This window comes from Vanellus vanellus (assembly GCF_965231255.1).
Source record: "Vanellus vanellus genome assembly, chromosome: 7".
NCBI classification, from domain to species: Eukaryota; Metazoa; Chordata; class Aves; order Charadriiformes; family Charadriidae; genus Vanellus; species Vanellus vanellus.
In genome coordinates, this window is record NC_138912.1 from 9,261,347 (window position 1) to 9,281,095 (window position 19,749).

The following is a 19,749-nucleotide window of genomic DNA, read 5'->3' on the forward strand; positions in this document are numbered from 1 at the left end:
AATCCTCTACCAGTGCACTGATAGACACTTTATGATGTTCGTGCTATATGGATATCTGATACCTTTTTTTGATATTATATGCTTTTAAGCCATTCATACCCTGTTATGAAATGACATAATCACACCCACCTGACAGAAATCTCTTCCTATTGGAACTTGTTCACATTTCCTATGCCCTCCCTTTGAGTGGATACTAAACCATGGCTTGCCCAACTGCTTAGCATAAACAAATCTCAGAAATACCATCCCTTGTGGTCAAACTCAACCCTTAGGTTGATCTCCATGGATGAGAGGAGCCCTAAATGTTCATGTCCAAATTTAGAGAGGTTGAGAGTCCTCAGTTTCCCATTTCCCTTCCCGCATGGGCCCTGGGCAGCGAGGCAAGTGCTCTCCCGGCACAAGATGATAATATTGCACCGCTGCATCCTCTCTTCTTCGTTACACCAAGTTGCACTGTCCCTTCTGTCCTCTTAAACCTTTTGTGTGGTGATTTTGACAGTCAAGAGGTAGTTTAATCTTTAAAGATTATTATGTACCAGCAATGCACTCAGGCAAAAGCAGTGCTTTCTCTAAAGAGTCATCAATCCAGAGAAATCATTTTGACAATTGAGTTCAAGTATAACAGCCAAAAGGCAGAGGCCTAACCTTTTAGAAGTGCCAATTTTTACAGAAACACAACACAGCTGAGATGTGTTTCCTAAGAGCATATTCAAGTACTAGCAAAATAGAAAAGACAACTAATGATGAATAACAGAAAGGAGAAACTGATGTATGTCATGTGAGAGGGAATGAGGACAGGGGGAAAATCAAAGACAACAGCTACACAATGAAAATCAGGAGGACAAGGGAAGAGATGTACAATTAATTAATATGCTTATTTTCTGGCAGAGACTAATGTTATAGGAAAATTAACTGAACAAGTTTGTCACTTACTTGGACATGCTTCTCATGAAAAATCTTCACCATAGGTATTTTTTTCTTCTGGAAGCTCTCCGAATAAATGGCAGATAGAGTGTGAATTCGTATATTTGTATAAGAAAATACTAGGTGACTGCATCAGTGGTCAAGGGAAAAACTATGGATGTCATCTATCTGGATTTCTGTAAGGCTTTTGACATGGTCCCCCACAACATCCTTCTCTCTAAAATGGAGTGATATGGCTTTGATGGGTGGACTGTTTGGCGGATGAGGAATTGGTTGGATGGTCATCTCCAGAGAGTAACGGTCAGCGGCTCAATGTCCAGATGGAGATTACTGACAAGTGGTGTCCCTCAGGGGTCCACATTGGGACCAGTACTGCTTAATATCTTCATCAAAGACATAGACAGTGGGATCGAATGCACCCTCAGCAAATTTGCCTACGACATCAAGCTGTGTGGTGTGGTTGACGTGCCTGAGGGATGGGATGCCATCCAGAGGGACCTGGAAAGGTTCTAGAAGTGGGCCCATGTGAACCTCATGAGGTTCAACAAAGCCAAGGGCGGGTCCTGCACCTGGGTCAAGACAACCCCTGGTACCAACACAGGCTAGGGGATGGAGGGTTGAGAGCAGTCCTGACAAGAAGGACCTCTCCTATGAGGACAGGCTGAGAGAGTTCAGGTTATTCAGTCTGGAGAAGAAAAAGCTCTGGGAAGACCTAATCATGGCATTTCAATACTTAAAGGGAACTTATAAGAAAGACAGGGACAGACTTTTTGGTAGGGCCTCTAGGGATAGGAGAAGGGCTAATGGCTTTAAACTAACAGAGGGTAGATTCAGGCTAGATATAAGGAAAATATTTTTTACAATGAGGGTGGTGAAACACTGGCCCAGGTTGCCCAGAGAGGTGGCAGATGACCTATCGCTGACAACATTCAAGGTCACGTTGGACAGGGCTCTGAGCAGCCTGATCGAGTTGAAGATGTTCCTGCTCATTGCAGGGTCCCTTCCAACCCAAACTATTCTACGATTCTAGGTACAACTGAATTACAGCTAAACATGAAAAAAGTGGTTTTATAGCATGATGCTATAAATAAAGCAGTATAAAGAGAATGCTAATGTTATTTTGGAAAAAAAAAAAAAAGAATTATATAGCTGAAAATTTACACTATTCCTCTTGTCTAAAATCATAGCAACAATCTTCAGGGTAAGGACCCTGAAGACACTAAGACATCTTAATTGCCATGACTCCATCTACTGGATGGACTGGGACCCATTTTTTTCCCTTGTCTCCAGCCCTGTGTCTGGCCCTGCACCATTTTTTCACTTGTCTGGACTCCCTGGATTGCTCCTAGATTTGACTCATTGCTGGGGCCATCAACGGACCCCATTTCCACCACCCAGATGTGCCCCACCAGCCTCAGCCCCTGCGAGACAGTGCCCATGCTGGGGTCACCCCCGGTTCCCCTTCCTATAGGGCATTTGTGGCTCCCCGCAGCAAGTCTGTGGCCGACTGTTCTTAGTTTGATCGTGCCAAACTTTTTTCAAGAACGCTCTTCACCTCAGCCTTCAAATAAGCCCCAGTTGTGCCTAAGTAGCTGCCAAAGGTGTCTCCCATGAAGCAATAAACACTGAAAAGACAGCACCGGAATAATGTACGGGTGTAAACATCACTGAGACAATCACCATAATAAACGTCCCCAGACACCTCTAACCTTTTCCCTTGAATGACTAACTGATTATCCACGCAAAACTCAGAACAACCATCCTCAGCCTGGTTTTACCTTCGAGGTTGCCACTTGTGTTTTAGGAGAAGCTGCGTGTGCCAAAGCTTGCCTGTGCTTTCCAGTAGTTGGGCAGTAGAGCACACCCCTTTAGTCACACAAAGGTAACACAACTAATGGCGCACAATTAAGCACGAACATTAAGGCAGCAACACAGCTTCTCTTTCTGGGAGAATGACATTTGATACCGATATCAAGAAACACAATAAGTGTGGAATTTTTTAAAAACTGCTTTTTAGTATTATTTTCTATTTATTAAAAGATTAAATCCAAAGAGAACACCACTCCATCAAGGATGAGTTTCCATTTTGAATAAAAGTACAATTATAAACTCCCTAAGCCACGAGGAAGATATATTTTTTTCCTTATCTAACCAGTGGGTCCCAGTGTATATAGCTACACAATCTCTTCAGAGACTTGTACTAAGTATGCTGTCCTCACACCCAGAGAACAATGCCCTGCTGCAAGACATGATTCTACTTGAATTTGCACAAGTTACTCCGTTGTTATCACATGCGCCAGCCATTCAACATCAAAGGCACCTTCACTTAGGATTCAACAAACATTTATCTCGAAGAAGAAACTCTGCAAGTACATTAATGAGACATATTAAATATGCTCAGCAGCTAAAATGGGAATGAAACTCTCCAGAACTTCAGAACTTTGTTCATTATTATCAAAAGCACATAAGCACCTCTTGACAAACTTTTATGTAAGCATGGGGGGAGGCAGTGTCACAGTGTAATTTTTTGGAGCCAATACATTATTCTAATTTAATCAGACAAAAAAAAAAAAAAACTACTTATCATTTGATTCACTATCTTACATAAACAATTTTACCTTCTTACCTTTTCTCTTTGTTCACTTAATTACTGGATTGTTTTAAGAATGTACAAAGATCAAAAGCTGATTTTACGGTACTTTGAGGTGTGAAAATCAAAGACAATCGTAAATAAAAGATGATAAAAAAATATAGCTTTTTGCCCTCCAAAAATAAGAAAATTATTTTTAGAATACATTTTTTCCCTGCATAAAATAAAACTAGTGTAAAGGAATGGTGTGAACTACAAACTGTGTTGGATTCTTCAAAGCAATCACACCCACCTGGTGTAAAGCACAGCCAAGGAAGGGACAGAACAGCTACGATATGAAGTCTCCATGCACATTTTACCATATCGCCGCACTTGTGTGTCTCAACTTTCTTCAAAGGCGAGAAGACTCATGCACAGTATCATAACGGAGCATAACACCGTCTAGATTAGAGCCAGTCAAATAATTTTAAAGGGCAAAGTTTTAACCCCACTAAATCAATAGGAAATCTGGTAATAGCTTCTATAGGATTTCCCTTCAAGAAATTTTATCTATTCAAAATTTTAGTCTGCCTCTGGGACAACTAGAACAAGCATTAAATGTAGGTGGAGTTATGCCTGCTTATTTCTTATTTGCTCATTATCCATTTGTGCTACATTATTGCGGTAAACTAGAGAAAGATATGTACTTTCTATTCAGGCTACCTCGTCCCACAAGGCAGAACTAACTGGCAATAACTAATACCTTATTCAGAAGATTGTTTACCTATAGTTTGAAAATCTTTACTGTATCTGATTTCTTTATGACAGTAATATGAGGGCACTGATGAATAGATAAAGCTGGCTCTTAATGTGAACTCTGGGGAAAATTCTGCCCTGAGTAGAATAGGAGAGAGTTTTCATACAGAAACAAATACGTGAACCAAGTCAATGTTTTTCATCCGAAATGTAAAAAATGCAATTGATTTCCTACAAATACCACTAACATATCTTTGACAGACTTCAGCTTCAAGTATGTTCTTCAACTGGTGGGTCGCAGTCCAGTAAATACTGCTTTTGACATTAATTGCATCCCTCACTGCTAACAGAGAGCCAAGTCCCACTGAGGGACTCAGCCGACAAGGAGCTGAATCTCCAATCAGAGAAACATTTTGTAAACACTTACACTGCTTTCCCACTTGGAGGACACTGAGCAAAAGAGTATGAAAGTGCTGCATGACAACTGGTTGCTTGAGGCTTTCCTCCATTACGGGGAGAAAACCAAAGCTAGTATTCTCAGACAGACATATCCTACAGCTCATACTGGAAAGAATCAAACAAGAGAAGAAAGAAATTTAAAAAACCCACAAACAGACAATACTTCCCTTGCTCTTGGAATTGGAAGTCCCATAAACTATGAATATCTGTACTGGATGTAGGAACGCTGCAGCACTGAGCAATAAATGGACGCTTACAGAGCTTAAGAATTAGGACGCAATGAAAAAGTGAAGCCAATGCTCTAGCTGGTAGCAAAGTAACATCCTGTAAAATATTTGGATTAGAGAAAGATGCTTCAAAGATAGCTGAAACTTTTCAAAATTGTGGTATCAGACTGACCTGAGCAAGATGTTCACAAAATAGAGGGATATAAACTCTTCTTTGTAAGTCTTAGCTATGAATGAGAATTTTATAAAGGTTGACAGTGAATTTTTGACTGTATCAACTACTAGAAAAACCTATTTACTGCTGGGATGATAGACTATATTTCTTAATATCCTATTTTGCTAGCAATCCAGCTAAATCACCTTATTTCTTTATGTTAGAAATATATACTTTCCTCTTCCATCAAAAAAGTTTAATCTAAAGGAAGCTGCTTACCTTCCTCTAAAAGTGAGATTTTTCAGCCTGTAGATAAATATCTTTGTCAAAAAAGGTGTTTGGTAATAGCTTCTATGCCATAGTATTATTTCCAATTAATAACAGCCTTGTAAGTAGAGGTGCAAAAGCCAAACTAAAAAGCAAATTGTAGGTGTTTTATTCATTTGCTATTTCCATGACTTTCAACTGGTAAAACAATGTAAAGCAATTTAATAAAGCTATAATTTAGCTCTTGTGTCACACTGTGCTTGATCCAAATTTTTTACCCCAAACCACTTTTTAGGCACAAACAATATGGAAAAACTAACGGCATATTCAAATACTGATGATGTCCCAAACACTATTTCAACAACACAAATGTCCTAAAATAACACTATGCTCATTTTAATTAGAATTTGCATTTCAAAGCATATTTGCTCAAATTGTGTGATTTTATGTAATTTGTCTCAATGTTTCAGGATAAAAAGAAAGTCAAAGGTTATATGTAAATTATTAATTATATAAAGGAAGAAAGTACGCTTAAATTATGTTAGCTTCATGTTAGCAAACAATAAGCCATTCTGAAAGTAGTGGAAATATAATATATTGTCCGTCTGCAGGATAGATTAATCATCTGTCATAGGATACAAAAAGGCAAGAAGAATGACGCACAAAGATGCAGTATTCTACCTTTGATAGGAATTCTGTACATGTGCTAAACAGTTCTGTTTAACAAAATGTGTACATGTATTTTAAAATACTTGTGAAACTGGTTCAGCTAAAGGAGAACCAGAATAATTGGAAAAATATGCATTACAGAAAAAAAAAAAAAGAAAGAACAAAAAACTTGCTTGATTTCTGATCTGTGTATGATTTTCAATTTTAATTTCAATTTTAGTCTCAAATAAGCTATCTGGCCTTGTTTGCCACGCTTGCGTAGGAGCCAGCAGAATTGTATAACGAAAGGGATCTGAGCTCTAGAACAATTAATCCAGCTCAAATCATGAAATAAAAAAATACAAATAGTAGTAGAATTGGGGAAAAAAAAATAAATCACAGGGTGATTCAATCAGCCAGTTGGATGGACACCATTGATATGAACTTAAACAGTATAAAATGTAAGGGGCTACTTTTGACCCTAATTTTCTAGTATCTGAGATTTTGCAAGTTTTAACCGTGGTGCATGACATCAATAACATCAAAGGCTGCATTTATGCATATGAGCTATATAAAGAAGAAAGCTGCCACTTAAAAGCCTTTTCAATGGAAAAACAACTGAACTTCTGGAAAATTATTTGCCTTTAATGTCATTTGGGACACAGTTCTGCAATGGAAGTATAAATATCAAATTCACGTAGATTTGAAAATAGTCTTTAACGAGGAAGTGCAGGTACTATTACAGCACTATTACAAATATAGGCTGCTGTAATTTCGTATCACCAAGCAGTAGGCAGTCTAAAAGAAGCTGCAGATGCCCCATCATTGGAAGCGTTCAAGGTCATCATTGGATGGGGCAACCTGCTCTAGTGAAAGACATCCCAAGATGGCAGCAGGGGTAGGACAAGGTGATCTTCAAAGGTCCCTTCCAACCCAAACCATTCCGTGATTCTATGATAAATAAAAATACTACTGGTATGTACAAAATACTTCCCCTTACTCCAACATGAAGTGGATTTTTTTAATCATAAGATCATATGGTTAAAAGAGACCTCAGGAGACTGTCACGAGACCATCCACCCCCCTGCAAAGACATAGCTATGTCTTCTAATTTCAGTCCTGTATTCGCCTACCCTACTCTTAAAGGCTTTCAATGACAGAGAGTCTCTGGAATATCTAAGACAATCTATTCCAGAACTACACTACCCTAATCACTATAATTTATTATTTTTCATTGTGTCACCTTAATGTTCTTTGCTGCAACACAGGCACCTCACTTCTTGTCCTTTCTAGGACAGATACCGCAAATGCATTATTCCCTTCTCTGCCTTCAAGGCTGTTATCACATCTTTCCATGTTCTTTTACACTATACAACTATAGACAGCCATACTTTTCATTTGCACTCCTCTGAAAATTTCCAAATCTTCCATACATTTTTTTGAATGGGAATGTCGAAACTGCACATGATTCTCCAGTTAAGGCCATACTCAGTCGCACAAGAATTAGAGTTACTAATTCTACCAAAGCAAGTCAGTAAAATATTCCTTTTTTGTAACTAGGTTGCTGTTGACTTACATCGACTTGTGAACCTTTCTAAGCCATCGATCAGTTCTGAACAACTGTAGCACCGTCAGCTTTTTCCTCATGCTGTTTCTGTGAAGATGATTATTTCTACCAGGTAAAAAGCTTGCATTCATCAGTACGGATATTCTCTCCAATTTGTAAAGATTATTTTGAAGTCTCAACCTGCCTGCAACACACTTGTGACACAGCTTCTAGAATCTGCAAATTTAATAGATGTATTCTTTAACTGGATAATGTAGGTCGCTGATAAAGACACTGACGAGTTCCAGAGCGAGGCCAAATCTTTGAAGTTAACCTGCAGTTAATGCAGTCAACTTGCAGTTAATACCTCATTTTACTGATGTTGAACAGCTAAGTTTGTTTTTCTGACCAGTTTTGCACCTACTCCACAGCTATGTAATGACAACAATGTGTCCCTGCCTTACCTATTAAAGTGTCATGTGATAGACTTTTTAAAGCTTTTATAATGCCAAACTGTATAAGCATCAGATGCTTCCCCCTCTACTCAAAAGGACTTTTATCCTACCTTGGACAAAAAGTATATTCTTTTGATGTGATTTGATTCATGAAAAAACATCTAGGCTTTTAATCTTCTTTTTCCATACGTGCTTATAAACAGCTTAGTTTTTGTTGAAGGATCGTTCTGGGAATTTACTGACCGCGATTCTCTGGCTCCTCTCTCCCTCCCTTTCTACCAAAATGATTTATGTTCGTTATTTTCTATGAGCTTACAGTACACTGGATGTTCTAACCAGAGGTGAAACTTGGACATTTCATGCATGGTTGATTTAGTCATTAACAACATTAACAAGATGGACTTGCTTTCCATGTGAATGGGGAAGAGGACAAGTTCAGGAATATTACTAATGGACACTGTTAAGGTATTAAGTCAAAACGTGGTGCGCCTGATACTTGCGTGTGGGTCACACACGTATAGGTATGGTACTTTTGTAACATGCTCCCACTGTTCTGGAAATATTATTCCTTAACTTTGTGAAGCCATAAATTATTATGGTAAGTAAAAAGCAGTGCAGAATCAGTTTTGTACGTCATTAACATACTCAGAAAGCATAAAACGCTAAGAAATGGGTGATTGGTTTTAATTAAGCTGAAAATGTAATACATATGAGATATTTCATACGTTCAGAATGTATTCATCAAATATTGAAATATGTATGAAATACAACACATTAAAATAACAGACTATTTCATAACATGTTTGTATCGTTGACTAGTAGCAATGCACTCAGATGAAAATTAAGAGAGCAATCCAGTGTCCATTTCATTCGCTTTTCCTGCCTAAATGGATGGAGGCCTAAATAAATTGCCTAGGGACAAACAGGATTATTAGGGAGTAAAGCACAACAGTCATGACAACGTGTTCCCTCAATTAATAGCAACAGCAGCTCTAATGAAAAGCATATAAAGACGACCTGTACAAATGATTCCATTCTACAGACGGAGAAATTGGTGGCCGAGGCTGCAAAATAATTTGCACAAGGGCACCTACAACACCGGTAAGCAAACGACTAGCTTCCAAACACAAACTTCTGACTGGGACATGCTATTCCCCGTCTACCTCCTCCAGTAGTATTTCTGGCTGTGGCTGCGCAAATGTAAAAGACAAAACTATTTAGCTGTTAAAAGACACAGCTATTTTGATGTGATAAGTCTAATTAACAGAGATTTTCAAAATGTATGTGGAGCACGGAAAACCAAAAAAGCTCAAGCTACAGGGTTCATTGCGGTTTCATTTTTGTTAATTAGATGTGGGTCAATTGATTGTTAAAGCAGTCTAGAGTAATTTACGGATGTTACAATTTAACTGCCATGGCGCACTACTTCCAATAAATTCCAACCAAAATATCAAATGGTATTCTGTTTTCCAGAAATTACTTGTGTATAAATTGAACAGCATGGACAAAAATAATGGTCTGTTCAAATATTCATATTCCCTATAGTACTTTTGCTACTATACAACTGTCCTAAAATAACATTACATTAATTTTAATTAAATTTTGCATTTCAAAGCATTTTCTCCACCATAGTATGTTTTTATGCGACTACTGTCAATACTTGAAGATAAAAGGAAAGCCAAAGGTTATATGTTAATTATTAATTATCTGTTGAAAATGAATGTAATGAGCTTAGTTTATATCAGGTCATACTAACTCTCAACTATTGTTTGTGAACTGTTGGAGCAATAAAAACTATAGCTCCGGGAAGGATAAACATTGCATCATTATATACTCGAGAAAGAACAACTACTCTACCTTTTGGTAGACTGTGGGGTACACCCATGCTTTCTTCTAAAGGTTTTTTGTTGTTTTTTTTTTTTTCCAGCGTTACTTGGTATTTGCAGGTTCCTCAAGAAATAAGCATACACATGCAAATTTTCTCACCATGAACCGACTATTATTTCCTTCTACCCCAAGAAGGAGGGGGGGAAGTCTAGAAGGTGCCCAGATGAACTGCACAGCCACCATTTGCTCAGAGGGACGACACCGAGAAATGTTTATGTGTACAAATATCTACAGAAAGAGAAGTTCCCCACAGAGTTTGTTCATAGCAACAATGCTGACGTTCACGGCACTGAACACATTCTGCTGAGAGACTAAACCAATTAATAGTGCAGGCACTGAAAACATAATTTGGTGAAGTCAACCAATTTCTAGTTGCGTTGATCATTGCATTCGCTTTGCATTGAAAATTACAAACGCTCTGACACGGTCAGGCAGTCATCCACATAAAAGAAACTTCAGCTTCTTCAAAATATTTTCAAAAGAAAGAATAATTGTGTAACACTAACTTTAAGAGAGAAAAAAAATCAATGTGGTTGTTTTAGAAGGCAGGTACTATCCATGTTGGGCAAAGTGAAATGCAAACACTTTGGCACAGATTCAGGCATGATATTAAACCCTCTTTACTGCTACTCAATTGCACACATACAGAAACACCTAAAAATCAGCTCTGAAAAAAATAATATTTCGTATATTTGCAAGGAGAAGTTGGACGTATGTGGAAGCATATATTTATGAAAGAACATCAATAATATTGACATCAGCTGTTTCTGGACCGGTAGCAAATGTTCCATTCACTACGACCAGTCAAAATTATTGTTACCGTGATTTAATACAATTTTTAGAAGACAAGATTAACATTCAACTGTAAATAGAACTTTAGGTAGAAAGCAGGAGCAGAATAAGAGAGGAACTATGTGCATCTTCTAGGCTTGGACTTTGAGTTGCCTCCCTGCTCTTTGGAGGAAGGACAATTCTGACCTGTTTCCTTTATGCTTCCCTTGTCTACCCAGTGCCACTGAAATTGCTCCCAACTCTAAGACAAGCTAAAGAGGAGCTAAAGAGGAGTATTTGCAATTCCCTCAAAGAGGTCTTACTGTAAACCCTCAAACCTTTTCACTCTGTCTTCATAGCAGAGTTCTTCCAAGTTTCTAAGTATTTTTGTTGGTTACACCTAAATCTACTCACTTCTTCCTTACAGGGCTTTGGGGAATGGAAGGTTTGTTTGTGTTTTAACAGGGGACAAAAAATTGACACTACACTGCAAACGCAGAGGAAAGGCAAGCATAAAGAAGAGTCTTACCACTCTGGGCCAATATTCAACACCTGCTCTTTTGTTCTTGTTAAGACACAAAAATGAATCAGCTATTTTGGTACAATCCTCTTTATGTACAAAGAACATATTCACCATCCCTCATTCCTTTAACACTGTGGAACCAAATCCAAGCCACTTTTCTTCTTGGACATTCAAAAGAAGTTATCTGGCTTCTTCCCAGGGCCCCACGAAGGATTGCCTTTCTCACTGTCTGCTGCTTTTTGCTGACAGGTAGTTCGCTAAAAATTCTCCTAATGCTCTTATGTTTACAACTAGTCCCATGGAAACTTCTCAGACCATACAGCTCAAAGGCTCCTTAGGCTCTGCCAAGTGGCCACTTGCCTCAGGCAGTCTTTTTCATTCTGGCCAGTTCCCTCTTGCTCTTAAATAACTTTAATTTTACCTTTCTGTTAGCTTGAAAGCTTAATCTAGTACATGTGCAAGATTTAACCAGGAAAGCAAGAATTAATACAGTCTTATTATAACATTAATATTATCTCCAGCATTATTTTATGATAATATTTAGAAATCTCAACTTTGATAAATTCTACAGAACAGAATACCATAACTATTAATTATAAAGTACTGTTATCATCATTAATAATTACACCAAAGCTTCCTTCTACGCATACACCCAGGAATCATATATAATGAAATTAATTTGTTTTGATTATTGCCTTTTGGGATTCTTCAGGCTAACTACACTATCCAAATGTAAGAAGGAACTTCGGTTATTATATGAAGAAAAGTGAACTATTTTCTTCTCCTAGTCGTATCTAGATATAATTAAAACACCTGGTTTATGTTTTCCCTCATTTATTTATTTTTTAATAAAGAGAAGTAGCCCACAATTTTCCTTGCAAAATCTATTGTCACCTATTATCTTCTTTACCGTCTGAATTTTTGAGGGACAAAGAAATAGACTGACCTGTGAGCAAGCTTTCATAAATGACTTGTGTTAGCTAAAAGTGGGTATTTTGTCTGCACACACACGCACTGATTTCCAATGTCTTTTACATGTGCTTATTTAAAAAAAAAAAAAAGTTTAAATGTACTTACTTTAAGAAAAACAGGACTAGAGGTACTAGAAATAGGAACAAATTTTCTTGGCTCAGGTATACATCCTTGAATAGCTGATTTGGCTTTATTTGGTTTTGTTCCGAACTTGGCCACCAGAAAAGGTAAAGCTAAAAGCCAGCTCTCTACTTCTAACTTACAGATTTTTTTCAGCATTAATTAAAAAAAAAAAAAAAAGAAACAAACAAAGAAATTATCCTGCCGATTATCCTGCCAAAGAATATGGTAGTACAACATGTAAGAGAATTGTATACCTATATGAGGTTCTAAAGGACAAATTCAAGAGACAAGATAAAGTATAGTTTATATATACAGTTATTTATATAGTTTATTTATTGTAAAGTATGTTTTATTATTATTATAGTATATAATGTTCTTCAACTGTCCTTTGGACAGGATGATTTAAGACGTAACTGATAAACTTATGGAAGGGAAGGTCTGCAAAGGAAACCAGTTCACTACTTTTTGCCGTACAACATATTCATCCCATGCTTCAAGGTTTCCGTTGTCTACCTGTAGTGCTTTCAAAGGAATGTTTTCACTTGATGCATAATTTGGCTTCTGTTTTTGTCTCTAGCTTCCCAGTGATTTTCTTAGTACAGTTAATTTCCTCCAGTCTACATACTACTTTAACACTGTCCCAACAGACCTCTGCCTCCATAGGCCATGCCATCCCCCTACAGGGCCCAGAGCTTCAGAACAGTGTGGGGCCCAAGCAAAACTTGGGTCAACTCTATGCAGTCAGGTCATGGGGAATTCCTACTGAAGATGGCTATTTATAAGCAGAGTTGACACAAGACAGCTAGGACTACTTCCTGGGATAAATTCCTCTGGCAGGAGATACATAGTCGTCAACAACTAAGATGGTCTCTTCAATCTCATGCCCCCAGTCTCATGGTAGTTTTTCATGGAAGCCTGTTAACACTGTATGATGGTTTGAGATAGCTGCCTTAGATAAACTTTGCTTACCTCACCCCAAAATAAATATTTCCAATAAAATACTGAGTCTGTCACTGGTACCACTTAATACTTCTCTTTACATAGAATAAGCGTGATGTGAGCAGTGCTAATATAGGAATCAATCAGATGCTTATTTTTACGAAGTGACAGTATTATAAATACATCCACAATTTTACAAAACTAAAGCAAAGATTAACTCTCAGTATAGGAGATTTGACTCATAGGGCTATTTATATCGTTAACAAGACAGCCCCGCCCAAGTATCAGAGTATAAAAGTCAACACTGCAAAAATTGGGTGGGATGAGTTGTCATTTGGTGCTCTCTCTTACACTGGTTGCAGAAGGAGTCCTGAGACAAGATCTAGTGTCAGCTAACTAGGCACATCACTTGACAGGTTCATTCAGAGAGGAACCTAAATTTTAGGTTGGAGAGAATGCAGAAAACGTCAGCCTGAAATAAATGCCCCAGTTATCCTCAATAAAACTAGATCCACAGTTGAAATAAGCAGTCATAGATCTATTGATTTCAGAAGAGCTTGAGCAATATAACAAGTTGAGATTCTGGTCCTATGAATAGCTCCTTTGACTTCAGCAGGATTACTCACACGGTCTATGAGTAAGTACATATAGATGTCTAAGATATTTGCTAAGCAACAGACAAGAAGCTATCAAAAAAAAATGGTCTGTGAGGTTAACAACTTTTAAATGTAAAGCATAATCATGTAGACACCTACACACATGAATAACATCATGCATTGGGGTACTTTAATTATATGTATTAATATTTCTTGGTTTCCTTACATTTATTATTGGTGGTCCCTGGTGTGCATGAAAACAACCAGATGAACCAAAGTATTCCTTTTGCTCCTTCATTTGTTGTTCAAGAACACACCACATTCTATGCGTATTAATATTCCTCTAATAAAAATGCTGCATTCCATAAACCATATTACATACACCAGAAGCCATTATTGCCTTTTCTAAAAGGAATACTTTAAAAATGCCAGTGTTGTTACAATATAAAGTAAAAAAGCTCTAGCTGAAATTCACATATTGTCTACATTCATTAGTACTACTGACATTACTGAACTTTCTTTTTCTTATTAGGGTTACCATAGAAATGAGCCTAGAGCTATTACATGAATTGTTACCGTTATTAAGAAGTAGTCCACTTCAGTTTCATTTGTGTGTTTTTAAGAATCTTTGAATATTGAAGAGAATAAAACTACCTTCATATTAAAATTAAGGCTAGAAAGGTGGGGTTTTTTTTAAACAAACATCAGCTTATTTAATAAAATGAAGCAATAAGTTGTGTGGCACCCACACACTGTATAAAGCAAGCATTCTCCATAATTCCATGGTTTTATGCTTGTATGTGCTATTCTTTCAGACGGGCAAATGGTGCACAGCTGACTGTATAATGAAATGCTATATATAAATATGAAAATTCCAATAAAGGAATGATATTAACCTTTAAAGTTAGGCAAGCTTTTTACACATAGAATACTATACTTTCAAACATTTTTACATAAATGCGCAATCATGCATTACTTCCTCATTTCTCAAGAGACATAGTGTATTACATGAGGAAATAAGAGTCTAAGTCATCTTTTTTAGATATGCAAGCTTTCTAGTGTGTAATTATAATAATATGTAAAAAAGATTTTAATCAGAAAAGATGTAAAACTGCATTTTGACTAACTGACTGATCCAATGTACAGAAATGCACGTAGTGTCACGTGACACATTGGCACACGAACGTATTTTGTGTGCATCTGTGTCGGGGGAGGAAGAGTATGTCTGTATGTACACCAGTGACTGCATGATCCTGGACTAAAGGTAACAATTCTTTAAAACAGCTGGCTGGATGAATAGTACAAAGGGTGTCTGAGCAGCAACTGCTTTACCTTAGGAAGGACAAATACTTTGTTAAAATACCTCAACTAGAAGCTGTGTTGTTTATAATCTCATCTGTATGAGCTTTGTTAGTGGCCTCGGTGTAATCTTGTTGCCAAAAAGAAAAGTTCTACACACTCAATAAGAAATCATTTGGATGCAAATTTTATCTGCAGTGTGGTGCCTTTCAATCAGAAGTTCATGAGACAAAACCTTTGAGCCACTACAAAACTGGCAGGCACCCTATCAAGCTGTTCAGCGAAATGATCTACGAACAGACTCTCTTCTACCCATTCTTAACAGAAGATTGAATGAATACTTTAGATATGAAACATGTAGAGACAACAAATAATATTCTCTTCAATTTTCTTATTTAGTAAATCTGGGCGATACATCTTTTTTTTTTGTATAAAGAAGGAAAACAGTCAGATTGAAACTTTGCAGATGGGCTCTTGGGTGAATTCTGGGTATAAAATGCAAGAGGCCTAACAAATCTTTTGGGAGAAAATGACAGCTCTCAGTTTTTCATCCAGTGAACTAACAAGTGAAACTTCACTGAGAAAGGTACTGGTGGAAAGATTTGTGAGAGATTAAAACCTAGAGTACATATCTGATCTTTTCATGGAGTATAAGACTCCTCTAAAAAATGCTTTGCTGCTCCTAAACTTCGCAGTACTTAGGAACTGCTTTAACTTATTTGACAAACAAATATGTCTCGCCCTTTGTCTACTCCTGCATGAATTTCCATGCTGGCCTGCAAATGATAACCTGCTCTGTAAGTAAGAATTTGAGGATGTTCCCAGTTTCTTCTGGTTTGTTTCTCAAGAAAGATAATGCCATAAGAATAATGCTGTGGAAATCAACTCATAATATTCTGAATTATTCCTTTCAAGGATCAAGCTCTCTCAGATAAGCAATATTTCAGTAGCTTACTTCAGCCTTTTTTAAAAACCTTTTTTTAAAGGGTTGCAGATCTATGGGAGGGATGGGGGGGGGGGGGGGGGAAGGTGTCAAGGGATGCCAGGCAGGAGGTTGTTCCAAGTTCTTCTGCTCAAAGTTTCATTCATCTTTTTGGAACTATGAAATAAAAGAATGATACTTCCCATTTTTTTCAATGCAGAAGGCAAATAACTTTGATGGTATAAGGTGAGAGAGAGTCTATCTGCTGTTTCTTGGTCTTTCAGAAGTCAGGAAAGAAGAAGAGAAGCTCAGCCAGGAGTTAAAGTATAAATATAGATGTTCAAAAAGCCTTAGATAAAGTATATCTTAAGAGGCAGAAAGGTAAGCAGGAAAAATAAGAGAACTAAAATTTATTACGAGTAAAAAAAATTACCAAAACTCAAGGACCTGGCCTAGTGAAAAATTATTTTGACTAATTAAATCAGAAGACTGATGGATACGAGAAAAGGGAAGTTAAATTCATTGTAGAAAAACATCTGTTAGGAAGACACTATTTATTTATTTATTTTCATAGACATACAATAGTTTTTTACATGTACATGTAATAGACCCTAAATTCAAATTAATTGCCCTGTAAGATTTGGGCAGTGCTCTGAGCAGTGGTAAGCAAATATCTGCTCAATAAGCAATGAATTAGGAAAGAAACTGGAGAGCAAATTTCTAAATTCATGGGAAAATCAAGACGCTCCCGCTACACAATGCAAACAACTTGCTCTTGCTTCATATTGAATTGATGCCACGGTACATTCAATTTGGAATCAATAATGACCCAATTTATCCAAGCATTAAAGTCAGAAGGCAAAAAAAGGACAAAGTTCTGAATTTTCAGCTACACACAGAAGTCTACAAGAACTTCAAAAAATTATTTCCTTACCTCAACAGCCTGATAAAATTTGTTACTAAAAGATCACAAGAACTGGACAGTAAATTTCTCCTTCTCTAGGGGAAGACAGACTGGCTTGAACAATAAATGGATGAATAGCTATTAACAGCGGGCTTTTCCATATTTCTTTGTGTTCTTGTTATATTTCACTTCTTGCTATAAGTTGTGTCCATATTGAAGGTAATCTCTAGAGAGTCAAACAGTCCTGTCTTTTAAAACTGATGAAAGAGAGGGAAAACTCATCTGCCTAAATGGGTGGGCTTCAAAAGCAGGTACTTCAGAATTCTTTTTAACAATAGATTGCTTTATACTTGTATGTTATTCATACAATTTATTTGTCGCGCTTTTTTCCAAAACCTTACAAAAAAATGCTACCTATAAAAACAAGTGCTCTGATCTAGATTAAAGGAAAATATGACGTGGAGCATTATTGAAAACTTGTATTTGACATGAACTGCTGCTGATGTGCAGTAGCAGATTGAAAATAAACGAGATTTGCTTAAGCATTTGCAATTGATAACGCTACCACACTCTAGGTACTGTTTCACACCTCATTTAAAATAGGAAGAAATACATACTAATGTATTTTTGAAATTAAAGAAGGAACATTTCTGAATGAGAGACAACTAAGTTTCTCTAGTTATGTCAAAGGAAAACCAAAGATCGGAATTGAAGCACGGGCCTCCGAGAGTTTTAATCCAGTGGCCAAGTACATCTTTCTACTCTGCTCTTCCACACAAGAGCAATTTCTGTTGTATTTATCAGTCTTAGTAACACTTTTGATGACATTAGGAAAATAAAATGTGTAAAACATCAAAAACTTTGTGTATGAGAATGTGTTTTTTCTGGGTTGATGCCTACAGATTACATGAAAAATACTGTATTTCAAACATCTAGGAGAGTAACCATGGAAAACAACTAGATCCCCTAGATCTGTAAACTCATAGGTTCATATTTGTTCTTAAACATATCTATAAAAAAACCCATATCAACATGAGAAATGAAAGAATTGCTACATTCCAACACAATAGCGTTGCACAGAACTATTAACAAGTTAAGTATTGACATGAATTCAGATGAAATATTAGTAAGTTGAACAGAATACCTTAGTGTAAAGTAACATTCATCTGCATTTTGCAAGTAATAGCAAATATATGAGCATTTGCCCTTAGAGGGAGAATATGCTTAATAATACTCATCTGAATAAAAAAATACCTAAATGAAATAACTTAGATAATATACATTTTTCTTTGTAGCACCAGTTCAAAGCTAAACCTGGGCATTAGGATGCTATAATTTCAGTGGAGAAAAATTGTACATGCTAGTTACCTGGGACTTTTAAAGCATATATAAATTCACTGTAATCTACAGCAAAAAAAAAAAAAAAGTTATTTGAACATTCATAGTGCCAGTATACTAAAAAAAATTAATTAATTAGAGAAAGAATTGTCTTTTTTTTTATTCTAGATTACAGTACCATTAAGCAAGTGCTCTTCCCAAAACCTATCAAGATTAGAAGCTTCGAGGGGAAAAAAGTCACTGCCTAAAAATTAAGCATCTTATTTATCAGAACAAAATGAAATATGTCAAGTATCAGTATATATCATCTTAATCCTGCTACATACATGTAGCAATATACATAACCTAAGTTTAATCTCATCCAAGTTTAATCATTTATTAAACAGGTAAGGACAAATATTTGGGCCAAATTTTACAACACAGGTATAACAATTTAGATGACAAAAGAATGAGGTGACTTTATGTTTGAGTATTTATTGAAGAGCTTCAATTGTGCCATGGTTTTAATGACAGAACTACTGATATTAATAGAGAGAGAACTTTGTTTACAATAAAAAGACAAACAAAAAAGAATAAAAAAGGAAGAAAGTATAAGGTCTTTGCAGAGAGGGTTGTCTCCTACTATATGTTCCAATGGCTGTGGATAACAACACAACCTAAGTCACAGCACCAAATAGCTTCCTAGGAAGTCTGAGATGCTACACTATGATCCTCTGCATTCATCCAACTTACCAATGTTTTTGCACTACTATTTTGAGAATACTGAGAGTATTGGCATGCATTAACACAGTGTAACCAGATGGTCAAAAGAGGTGATTATTCCTCTGTATTTACCATTGGTTCAGCCTCACCTTGAGTAGTGTGTACAGCTGTGGGGCGCACAATTTAAAAAGAATGTTAATGTCCCTGAATGTGTCCATTCAGGACAGCAGCAGAAGACAGCACCAAAGTCGGTGAAAGGACTGGAAGGTATGTTCTCTGAGGCTAAGGACTCTGGGGTTGTCTATTTTGGAGAAAAGGAAGCTGAGGGGCCACTTCATTGCTCTCTTACAGCTTCCTGAGGAGGGGAAGTGGAGAGGCCGGTGCTGATCTCTTCTTCCTGGGATCCAGTGATAGGACATGTGGGAATGGTTCAAAGTTGCACCAGGGGAGGTTCAGACTTGACATTAGGAAGCATTTATTTACAGAGAGAGTGGTCAAACACCGGAACAGGCTTCCTAGAGAGGTGGTCGATGGCCCAAGCCAGTCAGTGTTCAAGAGGCATTTGGACAATGCCCTTCACAACATGTTTTAGCTTTTGGTTGGCCCTGAAGTGGTCAGGCAATTTAAGTAGGGGATCATTGTAGGTTCTTTCCAACTGAAATATTCTATTCTGTTCTGTTCCAAATATTCCACCATAAAGAAAATTTAGCTTTCTGCAACCTAGTGCTGCAATTTCTTTAATTTTTGACAGGAGGAAGAAAAACAGTT

General features: G+C 37.0%; 1 protein-coding gene across 1 annotated transcript in view; it reads right to left on the minus strand.

Moving 5' to 3' along the window:
- ATRNL1 (attractin like 1) overlaps window positions 1–19,749 on the minus strand; it is a gene marked incomplete at both ends in the record, with an annotated part of 535,835 nt that overhangs the window by 213,074 nt on the left and 303,012 nt on the right. The window lies entirely within an intron of this gene.